This window comes from Perissodus microlepis, chromosome 11 (assembly GCF_051167445.1).
Source record: "Perissodus microlepis isolate ML-2025 ecotype Zambia chromosome 11, ASM5116744v1, whole genome shotgun sequence".
Classification (NCBI taxonomy): domain Eukaryota; kingdom Metazoa; phylum Chordata; class Actinopteri; order Cichliformes; family Cichlidae; genus Perissodus; species Perissodus microlepis.
The window spans coordinates 6,910,726-6,924,837 of NC_140471.1; the positions used below are offsets into that span (position 1 = coordinate 6,910,726).

Here is a 14,112-nt window from a genome sequence, read left to right on the forward strand (position 1 = left end):
ACATAATTAATGCTAATCACTTGTGCATGATATGATCTGCTGCCAGGAGGTTTTATGCATGTGACGCAGCAGTCAGTATTGGATAAAATGAGAGAAGCTACTCTAATGTTTTTCGGACATTGGCTTTTGCTAATAAATGACAGTACGGATTTATAAATGGTTTGATAAGAGCACCATTAAATTTGATAATCTCAACTTCTGTTTTTTAAAATGAGCACTTGTTCTTTTCTTTAATCATTTAACTGCTCAAGTCATAATGCTTTAAATTTCCACCTGTAAAAAAACAGCTGAATTCAATCAGTATCTCAAACACAGCAGTAAATTCAGAATGAAGATGAGAAGATTTCTTTTCCTTTACCAATCAGACCAATAGGTATGAAAATCTGATGCAAAAAAAAAAATACTATTTTTACTTTTACTTCTTAAACAAAAACAATAAATCAGATCACAATATCAGCCTTATAAAAATTGGTTAGCAGATACGTAACCAAAACACGGCTAAGCCAATGACTAGATCTCTGCTGGTTAAAGCTTGTTGGTGTAACCGGTTTGTTCCTGCGTTGTGTCTGACAATGAAAGGTAAAAAGAAAGACTTCCAAGTAAATAACTTGTCTACTCCAGCTCATCTTCCACAGGGGAGTTGTAGAAAAGGGGAGAGGTCAAAGGGGGACCTCAAATTTATAGGGTTACACCAAAGAAGAAGAAAAGGATGAGGAGGGGCCCTAACTGATAATGAGGATAACTACAGGCTTGGAGGTCCTAAAAGTCAGGTATACCAGGAACAGTTTGGGGTTTAGAACACATTTTGTGTAATTATGACAATATGTAAATTATGACCTGGTTACATTGACCTGGATCTATGTACAGCCAAAGGTAAAACTGTGCTTTTGAGGTTGTGGCCCCCAAGTTGTGGAACTTCCTTCCACTGTACCTATAAATTTGTGGACACTCACTATACCTTTAAAAAGAAACTTAAGACCCACCTGCTCAGGCTTGCTTTTATTTAGTTTTATCTAATTACACTATTTTAATTGCTTAATTTAAATTTTTGTATCTTATCCTGTATTGTAAAGCATTTTAGGAATTTTGTTCACCGTGTAAATAAACCGTACTTACTTCTTCAAATGGGTTCTAAAATTATTGACCCCAACATGTTAAAACCAGCCTTTTCACTCTGTGACACACAAGAGTCATCACTGGCAATCTTTGGACTTGTAGGTTAAATTGTGTGTGGTCCAACCAAAGAAGATGCTGAACAATTGTTTAAATGGTTATGAGGTTAACTTTGAATGGTCTTTAGATCAACTTACAGTGAATCTATTTGAAAAACACAACAACCTCTAAACCCCAGCTGGCTTGTTTGAGCATCCTCTGGAAATGCTAAATTTTTCTCTCATGGGATTCTCACTGACAATGACGAGTGATGTTAGCAGCAAGGTAGCAGATGTAAAGACCTAAAGTCATGTGTAAAACCTTTTCTTTTTTTTTCTCCGTACAGGTGTACATGTTTGGGTGGGGGCGGTGGGGGGTGTCAGGAAAAAAAGAGAAAGAAATAAGCTAAAAATGTCACTGCATTCCTTCAAGCAAAAAAATGTCAGCAAAATAACAAACCCCAAATGAACGTCTGCTTGCAAATGTCACTCAAAGCCTATAATCAGCAACACAATGCCTGCTGAACTTGGCAAAATTGCACTACACTTAAAACAGCACTGAAAAATGTCACATCTAAATTTCAGAAACACTACTAACTTTTAACTTTACTGTTTTCCAAACTTTTTTTTTTTTAATAACAGCATCTGTATTGTGACATCAGCCAATTACACTCTAATGGACCTGATCATGTGCTCTGTTGTTTAGAACCATTTCTGTCTTCTCTGCTAGCTGTGTGTGGCAGTTAATACTGTATGAGCTTTGAACTTTGAACTTATCACCCCCCCACTTAAAAACACCAACATCAATTATTTTTTTTGCAAAGTAACAATGAAATTTGATTTGAATTTCAAAACCAAGCTGAGCTTAAGATGATAATCGGGTTGTGTGAGAGTCATTTTTGACGTGTGTGAAGTTTTTAATTTTTATATGAAACTGTGCTGAGAAAACTGAGACGACATTATGGAGAAAAACTAAAGAAAAATCAGAGGTGATTGATTCTGACTAGTGTTTCAAGCAGTGTTGCCAACTTATCAACTTTCTCATTAAATTTAGCAACTTTTAAGATCTATCTTAATTCAATAATTTTGTATCAGTTCATATCTAAGTATCAATTTTTGTGACAATCCAACTATAATCAAATGGGAAACTGATAGTTCCATCTGCTGTAAAGAATATTCGGTGGTTTCACTCTGTTCTGGGGCCTTCCCACCTTTAACATGCGTGCGCATGGGAAGCTTAAGAAGGGCAGCAAGACCAGAGCTCCGAACTAAAGAGGACACAATGACAGCAGATATGAAAATTAGTCTTCCAGATGAAGCTTGAAAGTAGGAGACTGGATTGGTGGTGGTTTACAAAGCAGCTTTCAGATGAACATCAAGTGTGGGCATTAGTTTGCCTGTATGTAAAAGGTAGTATAAAGGATATATGTGTAAAAGGTATCAGCTGAGCGTGAAATCAGCTCATCTGCCAGGACTGCAGTTTGGTCTGTTTAGAGCATCCAGGAGGTAGAGTTGCAGATGTGTCTTTAAAGGTGAGACACCAAGATGATCCGTAGCAGTTTGAGTTATTAAGAAGGATTTTGAGACAGGGAAGTCATCACTAAGGGAATATTATAAATGTAGCCATGATATTTGTTAGGCAAACACTAGAGATATGGTGATCACGATACACCATATTCACAAATATGCTGTAGCATGAGCAACATTATTAGCTGAGCAGTTTAAACATCCATGTTCAGACAGCAGTCAAAGCTCAACACACTTACCTGCAGTTCTGTAGATGATATGACTAAAACAGACTTATGCAACATCTGTTACGCACTCATCTGTTCAGTTAGACAGGGATTAAACGCTTCCTGTTAACAAGCAGCTACAATGTAATTTACCCATAACAACAGCTCACCATATGAGATTGCATTTGGTGGCAGTGAAATCTGAGCCAGTCTAAATTTGTTTAATGGCTAACCCTTTGTTCTGTTGTTGGGACCCTGTGCATTAGTACCCTGTTCGCTTATTGCAATACCCCTCATTTTATTCAGGTTTGAAAAATACCAGCGTTCAACATTATACTGAGATTACGGAGCCTGGACCACGGTCCGTGTGATGCTGGAGGAAATACAGGCCTCCCTCCAGAGGATGGGAATATGTTATTACCAACAACAATCCATTACCTCAAAATGCTTTTTCCTGTGAGCAACAGCAGTGACTCACCTGTTGTATTATCACACCTGCAAAAGTCTCAGGAACACACACACATAGACGCAAAGCCATATACAGCACTGCATGACACGACAACAGGCGGCTCCATTGTATTCTTTACAATGGAGTCAATATACAGCTCATGCTGTTTAAAAAAAAACAGTCCGCTACTGCATCTAAATATGCTGTGAATGTGCAAGATTCCCTCAGGCATTTATGGAAGGATTCAGTACATGAAAAGTAAACAGCAGGCACTAAACATATGTGCCATGCTGTTTAATGTGGGACCAGCTGATGTGCCTGACAACCTACAACCTGAAATTTGAGCTGCAAGGCATTGATAAGCTTAACATGAGATACATTTTTCCCTCTGCACTGCTCTGTACATGCTACTGTATGCATGTCCTGAGGCTTTTCCTGAGGTTTGGGAGAACCTATGAACGTCTAAATAACTCAAAAGCTTTACAAAACAAGACACCTCCTAAGCAGCTGTTCTTCATTATCCAGTCAAGTTAGATAATAAATGGGATGCTAATTCTGCCGAGCAGCTTAAAAAGCAAGCTTACCACAGAAACTGAACAGCTGACTCCATTGCATTCTTGTAGTATGACTGAATGCGAAACAACACAAAACAGCACAGGCTGGTCACTTCAATCAGATGTAGTTTTAATCTGGTCTTTAAGTAATAATTTAATGCCTGTTTCTGGGCCCAAACTGCTCTGTGTTTATTAAGGCTGTTGTGTTTTTAACATGTTTTAATGCTTTGTATCTTGTCGTACTTAATCTGAACAAGCCCCTTAAAAGAGGCAGTGATCACTGTCGGTCTCTCTTGGTTTTTATTACCATTACCGATCTGCAGCACGTTTTAAAGCTCAGCTTTTAAAACCTTACGATGTAACCACAGCTCAGCCCATGCAGCAGTATATTAATGACTAACCTCGTATTGTGGGTGGATTATCTCAGTTGTTCTCCTACTGAAGTTTGGTCTGTTTAGAGCATCCTGCCATGCCACATTTGTCCCTAACCATCGGGAACCCTTATGTTAACTTTTATCGAGTGGAAAAAAGCAAGTGTTCATACTACAGCTTCACTGCGCTAATGTGTTTATATCATGCTAACCCTAGCTCTGTAGCTAGCCACCACGTAGCACATCACTATATGCCAGCTAGCCCAGCTTCAGTAACCCTACAAACATCACTGCTATTTAGTTTTCTGTCTTCATTTACGTGATAGCAGAGCTGTATGTTTAATTTTTTTCCAGAAATTCCTCAGTCAGAACATGGTGCATTATGTTTAGATGGAAACTAGCGAGCTAACTCCCTGCTTCAAACTCTGTTAAATCCTATTTCTCATGGATGCCTGGATGTTAAACTTGTTACACCTGATAGAGCAGCCACACTGATCATTTTATTAAAGATGAAAGATGTTTGTAAATGTCATAGTGTTCGTTTGACTTTGGGAGTTTAGACCTGGAAACGGCTAATGATGTCAGACTTACAGACCGGATTAGCATACGGAATTTTGAGGGTTGATACAATTTTTAACTGGTGGGTAAAATTAGTAGTTTTATCATTAATGGCTCTGTGTTTCCTAAAGTAAAACTACAATGGCAATTTCCTTGTGACTACAAAAAGATCTGGTCTGGTCAGCAGTCTGGTCATTACTTTTAATTTTTTTCCCATTTGGTGGCAAACCGCACACAGTTGTGGTAACCAACTGGTCACCAAGAGGTACAACATCCTCATCCAAATTTGGCAAAGGTTTGCAAACAATCAGAATCTGATTTACAAATGCAGGCAGACTCCCAAACATGTTGCAATAAATCAATCTGCACTGATGAAAGCAACAGGGAAATACTGAACTTGACACAACTGGTTGTCAACTGGTTGTACTGCAGTTAAATATTTGCCCTGCAGCAACTGTGTCTTTAATCAGGGGAAATTTCTGAAATTCTGTGTGAAATCTATGAGGTTCTGAATGTAAGTAGTTCATGTAAATTTCTGAGTATGTAGGAAGCAAATGAGAACAGCAGACCGAGTCCAAAGTCTTAAACCACAGTGTGACTGTAGCATAAAGGGAAATTAGCTTTAGAGTACATGAAGCTGTTTTTGAATCCTGCTTTAAAACCTGTTTTAAACTGTTATTTAAGGAAAAGCAGCTTATGGGAATTGAAGTGAATTTGAAGTCAACCCCAGGTGGTCACTCCAGGAACTGCAGCTTATTGCAGTTTACCCTAGCTTTTACTCATCAATTCAATAATCAGCACCTTTGTATCGTACCGATGGCATACAATACTTCAGAATTTGGCCATGGTCAATAGATTTTCGGATCATACATCAAGTAATCCCCTGCTATTACACTGGTGTTTAGGAGACATGGATTTATTTAAATACATTTTTAAAAATCAGTGCTATAAACAGACACAACCCTACAATATATTATGTGTGTGTGCTGAAGCAGATCTGTATGAAGGATTCTTTACATTCTCCACATCTCTCTTTGCTCCATACAGAATGACTATAATTCCTCTATCAAAGTGAAGACTGAAATCAGACCTAAAGCACTCAATAAAGGAGACACACAGACACAAAGTGTCAGACGTACGCTGCCACATACAGATTTCACACACGCAAGCAGCAAAAGTTCTCTCTTCAGTCTAGACATGTGGGCAGAATAATGACAGAGGAAGGCAGAGGGAAAGTGACAGAGTGGGAAAAAGAGGGACTGGAACAGAGTGAGAGATAATGAGAGTAAAAAAATGAGTGAGACAGTGTCAAACAGGGAGGGAGGGGTGAGCAGACAGAGGTGGGTGGGAATGGACAGATAGGGTGCAAGGTGATCTCTCACAGCCTGTCTGACCCGTGGCTGTTGGTAAGGAAAATACTGAACAAGTGTGTGCAGAGCTGTAGACGTCAGAACAACTTTATCACAAAGATTAACTGGTAAGTATAAAATTATTAATAAGCCTAGAAGTTCAAAATCATGCTAGCATTTCTTTTCTCTCTTATTTTAGTTTTTTTTTTTTTTGTCCCTATAAATGTCATTTTAAATGTGAGTTGAGGAAATGGGCCTATAAAAATCAGACGTCCTCCCTGGTTTTAATTTGGCTGATCTCCGGTTCAAAGCAGCTTCTAGTGCACCTCTGGATCATGTTAGTTATGATTAGACTGTGTCTGTCTGGCTGCTGGTTTCCCCAATTTTCTGACTCTGTCTGACATTAACTCATAAATAGGAATTACTCTATGCTCCTTCTCTGAAAACATCCACATTTTGCATAGCACTCTATACTGAGGCAACAAAACACTTGAGCAGTCCTCATTCATGTCTGCACAGTTAACAGACGCTCTCTGGTTTACTCTACAGTGACATTTTCAAACAGTTATCAATGATTTACCGACAGCTTTAGCGTGGCACTAATCAAATGAATGACACATTGCAGCGTGGGGCTGTCAGCAGAGAGTGGGAGAGTATATGGAGTACTTTTCTTTGTTCCATTACGCCTAATGATGTAACATTTGTCTTTCCGCTTGCTTGTCTGTGGCAGAAAAAGACATTTAGCAGCAATGATGAAAATTTTAACCTCCTGAAAGGCTGAGTTTAAAATTCCCGCTTTCATCTTACTTTGAACTTACTGTAACCAGTGGACTGCTTGTCCAGCACGTCCAGTGTTGATTGGTTGAAAATCTGGCCTGAACAGCAAACAGAATCACAGCAATCGAGATTATTCACAAAGAGGAAAAGGGGCAAAACACAGCAAACACAAAAGAAGACAATGACGATGACAAAACATGTTCAAGAGTAGTCGTACTACCTGTCGTTCCACATCACACAGCTACTAGAACGTTTGGCTTCTTTTGTGTTACTAATTAGACTCACTACGCAAACATGGATATGATCACCAACCATTACTGATTTCTTACCATCCAGACTAAAACACAGTCCGGGAATTTTAAAGACACCCTCCAACATGCACTATAATATAAAGGGACTAAACCTGTGTTGGTCACCACACCAATTGAAATTAAACACAAATACTTTATCGAGCCCTGCAATAGGGAGTCATTTCAAAGATCTACCAAACTTTGCTAATCAGCATGGCAAGAATCATTGTGCGACAACAGCTGGTAATGTGCGACCCTACAAAAGTAAAAGAAAGACTCCAGCGAGCACGACTGCAGCACTCCTTAGAATGTGAATGACAGGAAATGACCGATGCAGTTACATGGTGGAAAACAGAAAGCTAGTTGAAAAGCTTGACCCAAGTTACAACATCCCAGGGAGATAATATTTTTCAGTTTCTATTTAATTATGTGACAAACCACTAATTCAAAACAGGTGCATCGGAAGAAAAAATCCTCAAGAACAATGAAATGTGACTCCCGTTGTTCACCGTCTCACTTCACAGCCGTGCTGGCTTTGACTAATACATTCACTACTTTAGAATCAGGCACCTGATGAAGGTCAATAGATGCACTAGCGGGAAGCGAGGCAGTGAGCGGGATTTACATTTGATTGTTTTTGTGGAATTTTACTACACGACCGTACTGCGCAGGCTGCTGAGGGGTTACAAGGCTGACTTACTTTTTTGTACAAAACAGTACGAAACAGTTTTGTTGTACTTTTACTGAAATTCTAAGGAGAACAGTGTGCCTGGGCTACTTATGAGCTTATATTTGACTTATGCTGTGTCACTACTATTGCATTATAATGCTGCAGCTGCCACCTGGTTTCAATGTTGTCTCAGTGTAAAGGAAGGATGGTAAATACCCTTCATTTTTTTTCAGCTGATAAATGCTGCATCCTTCAAACTGCAATCATTGATAAAACTATGCTTTTTGCATGCCATCAGAATAACATCACAAATGTTATCATTCTATACTTTTGAGGCTATATTGCCCACCCCTGTGCTGTATATATGTAATCAGTGTTGTTCTATAAAGCGCTGTGAGACCGCTGTTGTCCACGATGTTGTTTTCATGGCCGTACTTTCTCTCATACTCCCAAACATGCTCTTTGTAGATTGCACCGAGACGAGCTCACAACTGAAAAATGTTCAAAGAAGACTATCAGTGAGAGCCCATTTTCCTAAAACAGAGTAGTACACGTTATGCACAAAAGGAGTAAGAGGTACATATAAACACATTGTGTTGGGCGTACACCACAACGTTTTCTTTAAGGTGTGCAGGCAAAGGGGCAAACACAATTGACAACACAAAAAAGTTCAATAAAAATGAAAAAAATCATGTCTTCCTGTTACAGAGATGGTGACAAAGCCGATCTCTTCCTTTACCGCCTGTTTCTGCAGGTTGGCTTCTGCTCAGCCAGACAGAGAACCCGCCAAACACAGACCGCCTGACACTGAGATATGTAGAGTGGGAGATATTCGCTCAATCAGACAAACATTTTGACATTTAGTACACGTTGATATGACAGCTTCACCCCCACTGAAGAGCAGTGTAACCATGGCGTCAGAGTGATTAAGCAGATACGCCGTTTGTAGTCATCTGTAGGGCTACGTGAGCCTTTTCTGTGATTCAGTCTCAATGCAGCCGCTGCCTGGGAGCAACTGCGCCGCTGTTAATAAACTTGCGCAGAAAGAAAGAAAGTTGAGCAGGAGATGGAAGTCCATTGACTGAAGGTGACAGACCGCTAGGGAGAATATGCCAAAAGACAAAGAGGAGGAGGAAAGTGCACTCGCTCCCAGACTAAAGCCAGCTTATAGCTTGTATGCACAATTTAACCCAGCTTATCTCTGCGGGCTCTGCATCTCTCCCGACATCCACCACCCCGTGCATAAGTATCATTACACTCCTATTTACATGAAACACCACAACAGGTTCTGGTTGTGGTTAACATTAAAGTCGTTTCTACATCTAACTCCCCTCAAGCAAGGAAAATGAAGCTGTAGTAGTGTGTTATGGGAGGCAGATAAGGGTGAGAGACAGACAGAGGGAGGGAGAGGGAGCAGAGAGGACGACACAGTGCTGCATTGCAGTTGCAGAGCCAACAAATGTTAGTAGTTTGCGAAGCCGGGGCCCTGTTTTGCTGTGACGATCTTATCTGAGAGTTATCTTAAAAAATTTTTTTAAAAAAAGGTCCCCTTCCCTCTGAAGATAATCATGTATGACCCAGTGGAGGAAGAAGGACACTTGGTCAGACACATTATGGCCCCTTTATCAGCCTATAAGTCTGTCGTCGTATCTCAGTGTCATTTATCTTTCCCTTCTACTCCTGAGGATAATAATGCATGGGCAGAAAGGGGAGGGGGGGATACGACGTAGCATTTATGTGCTTTATGGGCTATCTGTCGCTGCGAGCGTCCCCGTTTGCTTTCGGCGGCGATGAAATGTGTTTTAATCTCGTCAGGGGCGATTTGAGCGTTGGAGGTGATAATGGTAACTTTATTTGTATCGCGTCTCTTCGACAAACAAAGTTTACAGACTGCCAGAAGAGAAAGAGAGAGAGAGAAACCCGACAAAGGACACAGACTCAAGGTTAGACGAGTAAAGAAGAAAACAGAAGGAAGAAACACAGACAGACGATTTTATGTTACAACATGTTATCCTAGAGGCTGACAGAAAACAATACTAAGACTCAATATGGACAAACCCTGCTCTTTTTCTCCTGATGCACTGCTGAGATATGCAGCAGGGAGATGCTGTTTACCACCACGTGGCCTGGGACAAAAAAGCATTGCTAAGAGCTTTTTTTTTTTTTTTTTTAAAGAAGTCAAATCATAAGTATTCTCTCTAATCTAGACCAACTTAATGCTGCATTGCTGTGAGACGGACGGAGGGAGGGAGACAGACAGAGAGGGAGATGGGGAGAAGGGCAAAGCTGTGGGGACACTGCTGCATCCAGCCAGCCAATCATCCAGCCAGCCAACACAAACAGACAGACAGTCAGTCAGTCAGTAGTCAGGCTATGGCTGTCAGTCAGTTGCTGCTGCAGAGTGGCGCAGTGCCACACTCTCTCTCTCTCTCTCTGTCTGTGCTGTTGTCTTAATGCTCGCTTTCCCTTTCCTCTCCTCGTCGTCCGTCTCTCCTCTCTGGCCGTCTATCCTCCGTCCCAACTCCTCTCATGCCCTCGCACCATCTTAAAACTCCCATCCATGGTACTTTTACATTTCCATCCTCCCATATTCATATACCACCCCCTCCCACCCATCTCCCTAACATCCCCACTGCTGCTTCTCCACCCTTTTTCCACACTTTCACTCCTCCTTTTCTCTGCAGATCTTTCATCATCCCTACCAAACAGTTTCTCCTCATTTTCTTCATTGCTATTCTGTCCTTGTCCTCTTCCCAGTCCCCGTCAAAACTCCTCATCTCCTCACGTCGAATCTCCTTGCTTCCACTTCTCTTTTCCTACACCTCCTACGTCTCTTTGATGTAACCTTATAATCAATTAAGATTTCTTTTTTTTTCTTCCCCCCTTCTCTGTTCTTGTGGCAATTTCTGTGTCGTAATTTTTCTGGTGTTGGTATCGAGTTGCAAACCGGAGAAGCTAATCGAGGTGGAGCTGCTCCTGGAAGTTAACTTGACTGTTAGCATAAAACATAAGCAAATGTGATAGAAAAAAAGACAATACTACATCTGTCTTTGTGATTCTGACTGTTTCTGAAGACAGTACGCTTCCTAGGTTCATTTAGCAAAACCACTCTCAGCAAAGACAATGTTAATTTTGCTGACCAATCATTTTTGTCACGTTTGTTTTTTAAGGCCCTTTTCTCTGTTGTAAACATGACAATAACTAAATGAAAACTAACACAGGAAGACAAAAACTGGGACCAAACAATTAATAAAACGAGATCCAATATCAACTAATTAAGTTCCAATCAGAAATAATCTCCTTGTGCAGTAAGGTTAGATGGTACATCTAGCTCTCATGCTTCCTTCATCTCATGAAAATGTGACAAAACACTTGGGAGAAAGAAAAGAGCAGGCGTATGAACACATTTTCTTTAAACTTAAACATAAACTTTATATTTTAGTCAACTGAATCCACTTTAGATTGAGTATACTATGGTGTAATGATATTTAGCCAACTAAAACTAGGTTAAATTAAAATAAATTAGATGCCTAAATTGTGACTAAGATTAAATCAAAATGTAGTTTTAGTCATGAACACTGGGCCAGACTATTTTCTGGTAATTATATCGTCATCCAAGCACTACTTTACAAGCCATGAAGTGGTCTGTATGTGTCAGCATCAGAATCAGAAAGACTTTATTTATCCCCAAGGGGCAATTAAGAAGCATGTGTTCTCGATCCATACATCTGTTCACCCGTCCAACCATCTTCTCCCCCATTATCTGTGTACAGGTCACGGCGAGGAGCAGTGTTTGCAGAGATGTCCACAATTCCCTCTTTCCTAAGCATTCCAATGCCAGGTTTGAGAGGACAGTGTCAGGGTGTACTCTGACACCACCTCTCAGCTGAACATGAGTAGAAGAAGCACATGTCCTTCAGATATATTGTTTGAACATCCTCACTTTCTTTGTAAGACTTATCAAATAGAGCTCATTGTTTTCCCTGCCGGTGCCTTGGAGGAGCGGCCTTCTCTCCAATGGGACACCCCTCAAGAATCTTAAGTAAACTTTTTTGAATACACATTCTGTTATAAGAACAACTGTACAATGTAGAATGTCCATCACAGTTTCTAAGAGTCCAAGGTTACTTCCTTAAAATACCAATGTTGGGTGTTTTTAACAGTCCAAAACCCAAAGACAGTCAGGGTCCAGCGCGGTTAAGCAGACAAAGAGGCAGACTGACGAAATACAAACCAGACACTGTTTGGACAAAAAAAAACTTTAAGCAACTGTCAAAACTGTTTAACTTTAATATTCTGTTCAAATTGATATTCCTTCTGAGTCACTGTGGAGGAGCTCCGTGATTGAGACTTGTAGAAGCAGGCTGTCTTTTCTGCCCTCTTTTGTCTCCGGCCTGTCATTGTGTCTCTCCTCTTTTTGTTGAACTCCATTCTTCTACGACCTTCTCTCACTCTTTTATCCCATCATCTTCCCCTTCCCTCTACTCAAAACTCCTCCCTCTTCTTTCCACATTACTTTTCATCTCATCTGTCCTCCACCCTCTCACTCTTCTCCACATTTATTCTGCTGAAAAACTCCCCATTTGCCCGCTTGCCTCTCGTACCCTGTTATTCTGTCCTTTCACTCGCCTCGTCTTGCCATTCCCCCTTTCCCCCACCTCATGTCCCTATTACACCCTCCCCCTTGCTCCCCCTACACAACCAAACCACCTTTTTCTCTCCTCTCCTCTTCAGAAAGCCACTCTCATCTCGCCTGCTGAAACACTCGTTTCTTCTCTCCCAGGGCAGGGATCAACCATAGCCCATTTCACACATGACAGAGTGTGCTGTATGCCAGTGATGTATGTATGCTTCTAGAAGTGGCGCTACTGATGGGTAGCAATGGAGATAGGGTAATGAGCAGGGAGCCCTGTGTGTGTACACCAAGCGTGCATGTGTGCGAGTCTCGATGACAGGCAGCAGAGCTGACTGGAGTCCATCTGAATTTTAATTCTCTGTGCCACATAAACGCACTGAGATTCTGCTCATACATTCAGAAATTATTCTCAACAGAAAAAGAAATTTCACTCGCTTCGGACTGAATTGAAACACTAGACAGAGCGGGCAGCTATCGATATGCTCATTTACCCCATGCCGGCAAGAAAGAGGAAAAGTGAGTAAAGAGTCATAAAGCTGGATGAGAGAAAAAGCAAAGCACGAGGACAAAAAGGAAGAGGAAAGAGTGAGGCAGAGAAAACATTACATTTGTTATAGAGGGCAGGAGGTCAAGACGGAGCGGGAGAGACAGGCTACACTGCTGAATCGCATAAATCGAACGGATCAGATCTGCTACAGGGTGGAGGGAAAAACACCTCTGTACGAGCCAGAGTTCAGCAGCTGTAAAGAAATGTGTGCGTGACCGTGTGCGGCACGTCTGTACAATGTGTGTGCTTTAGAAAGTGTCAAACTTTAAGACCAATTCTGTTTCTCCGTCAAGCGCAGACACGAAGTCTTTGTGTTGCAGCCCAACAACGCAGTGCAGAGGATTCGCTCAGGTCTTTTTACAGTAGAGGAGTCCTTGAACTTGAGCTCATCTGTAGGCTGCACCATGTATCCAAACTAGCTGAAAAGACTGAATTTGTGCTGCTGCTGTCCTCAGCTCTGTGTCAAGAAGCAAACTGTATTTGGACCCCAGGCTTTTAAATGTGGGCTAGTCAGCTACAACTTTTAATTATATCACTATGCTCATATAATATTAATATTCAGTAGTGTAAAGGTTGACCGATACACCACTGATACAAGAGTGAGAGACATGGGAACACGATTGCAACTACTATGATGTCAGGGATGTAATGCACTGCTACCTCACAAAGCCTTTATTTGGTTGGGCCAACCAAGCATATTAAGACGCGCCCGAATCTATTTCATCATTCATTTTAGCATTTTTGTTTTTCACTTGTCTGTGAGAGTGATGCCATCCTTGACAGATTTCCTAGATGTAGTGATATTCAGGAGTCCCTGTCCATTTCTGTCTCATGCTTGCCTGCTGGATGGGTCGCTGACCAGGTTGCTCGTGTGTTCTCGATATCATTCAGCAGCTTTTGTGTTTCACTTTTTCCGTGTTCCTGGACACATATTTCCCAACACTATTTTCATGTCCCTGAACAGGACTTTTCATCGGTCCATTCTGATACGTACTGATTTGTACACAAAATTAATATTTCCCCCATTT

At 41.0% G+C, this 14,112-nt stretch overlaps 1 protein-coding gene across 2 annotated transcripts in view; it reads right to left on the reverse strand.

Annotated features, from left to right (window-relative positions):
• Positions 1–14,112, reverse strand: part of LOC146377141 (low-density lipoprotein receptor class A domain-containing protein 4-like) — a 252,368-nt gene that overhangs the window by 211,670 nt on the left and 26,586 nt on the right. The gene's annotated exons all lie outside the window — the stretch shown is intronic.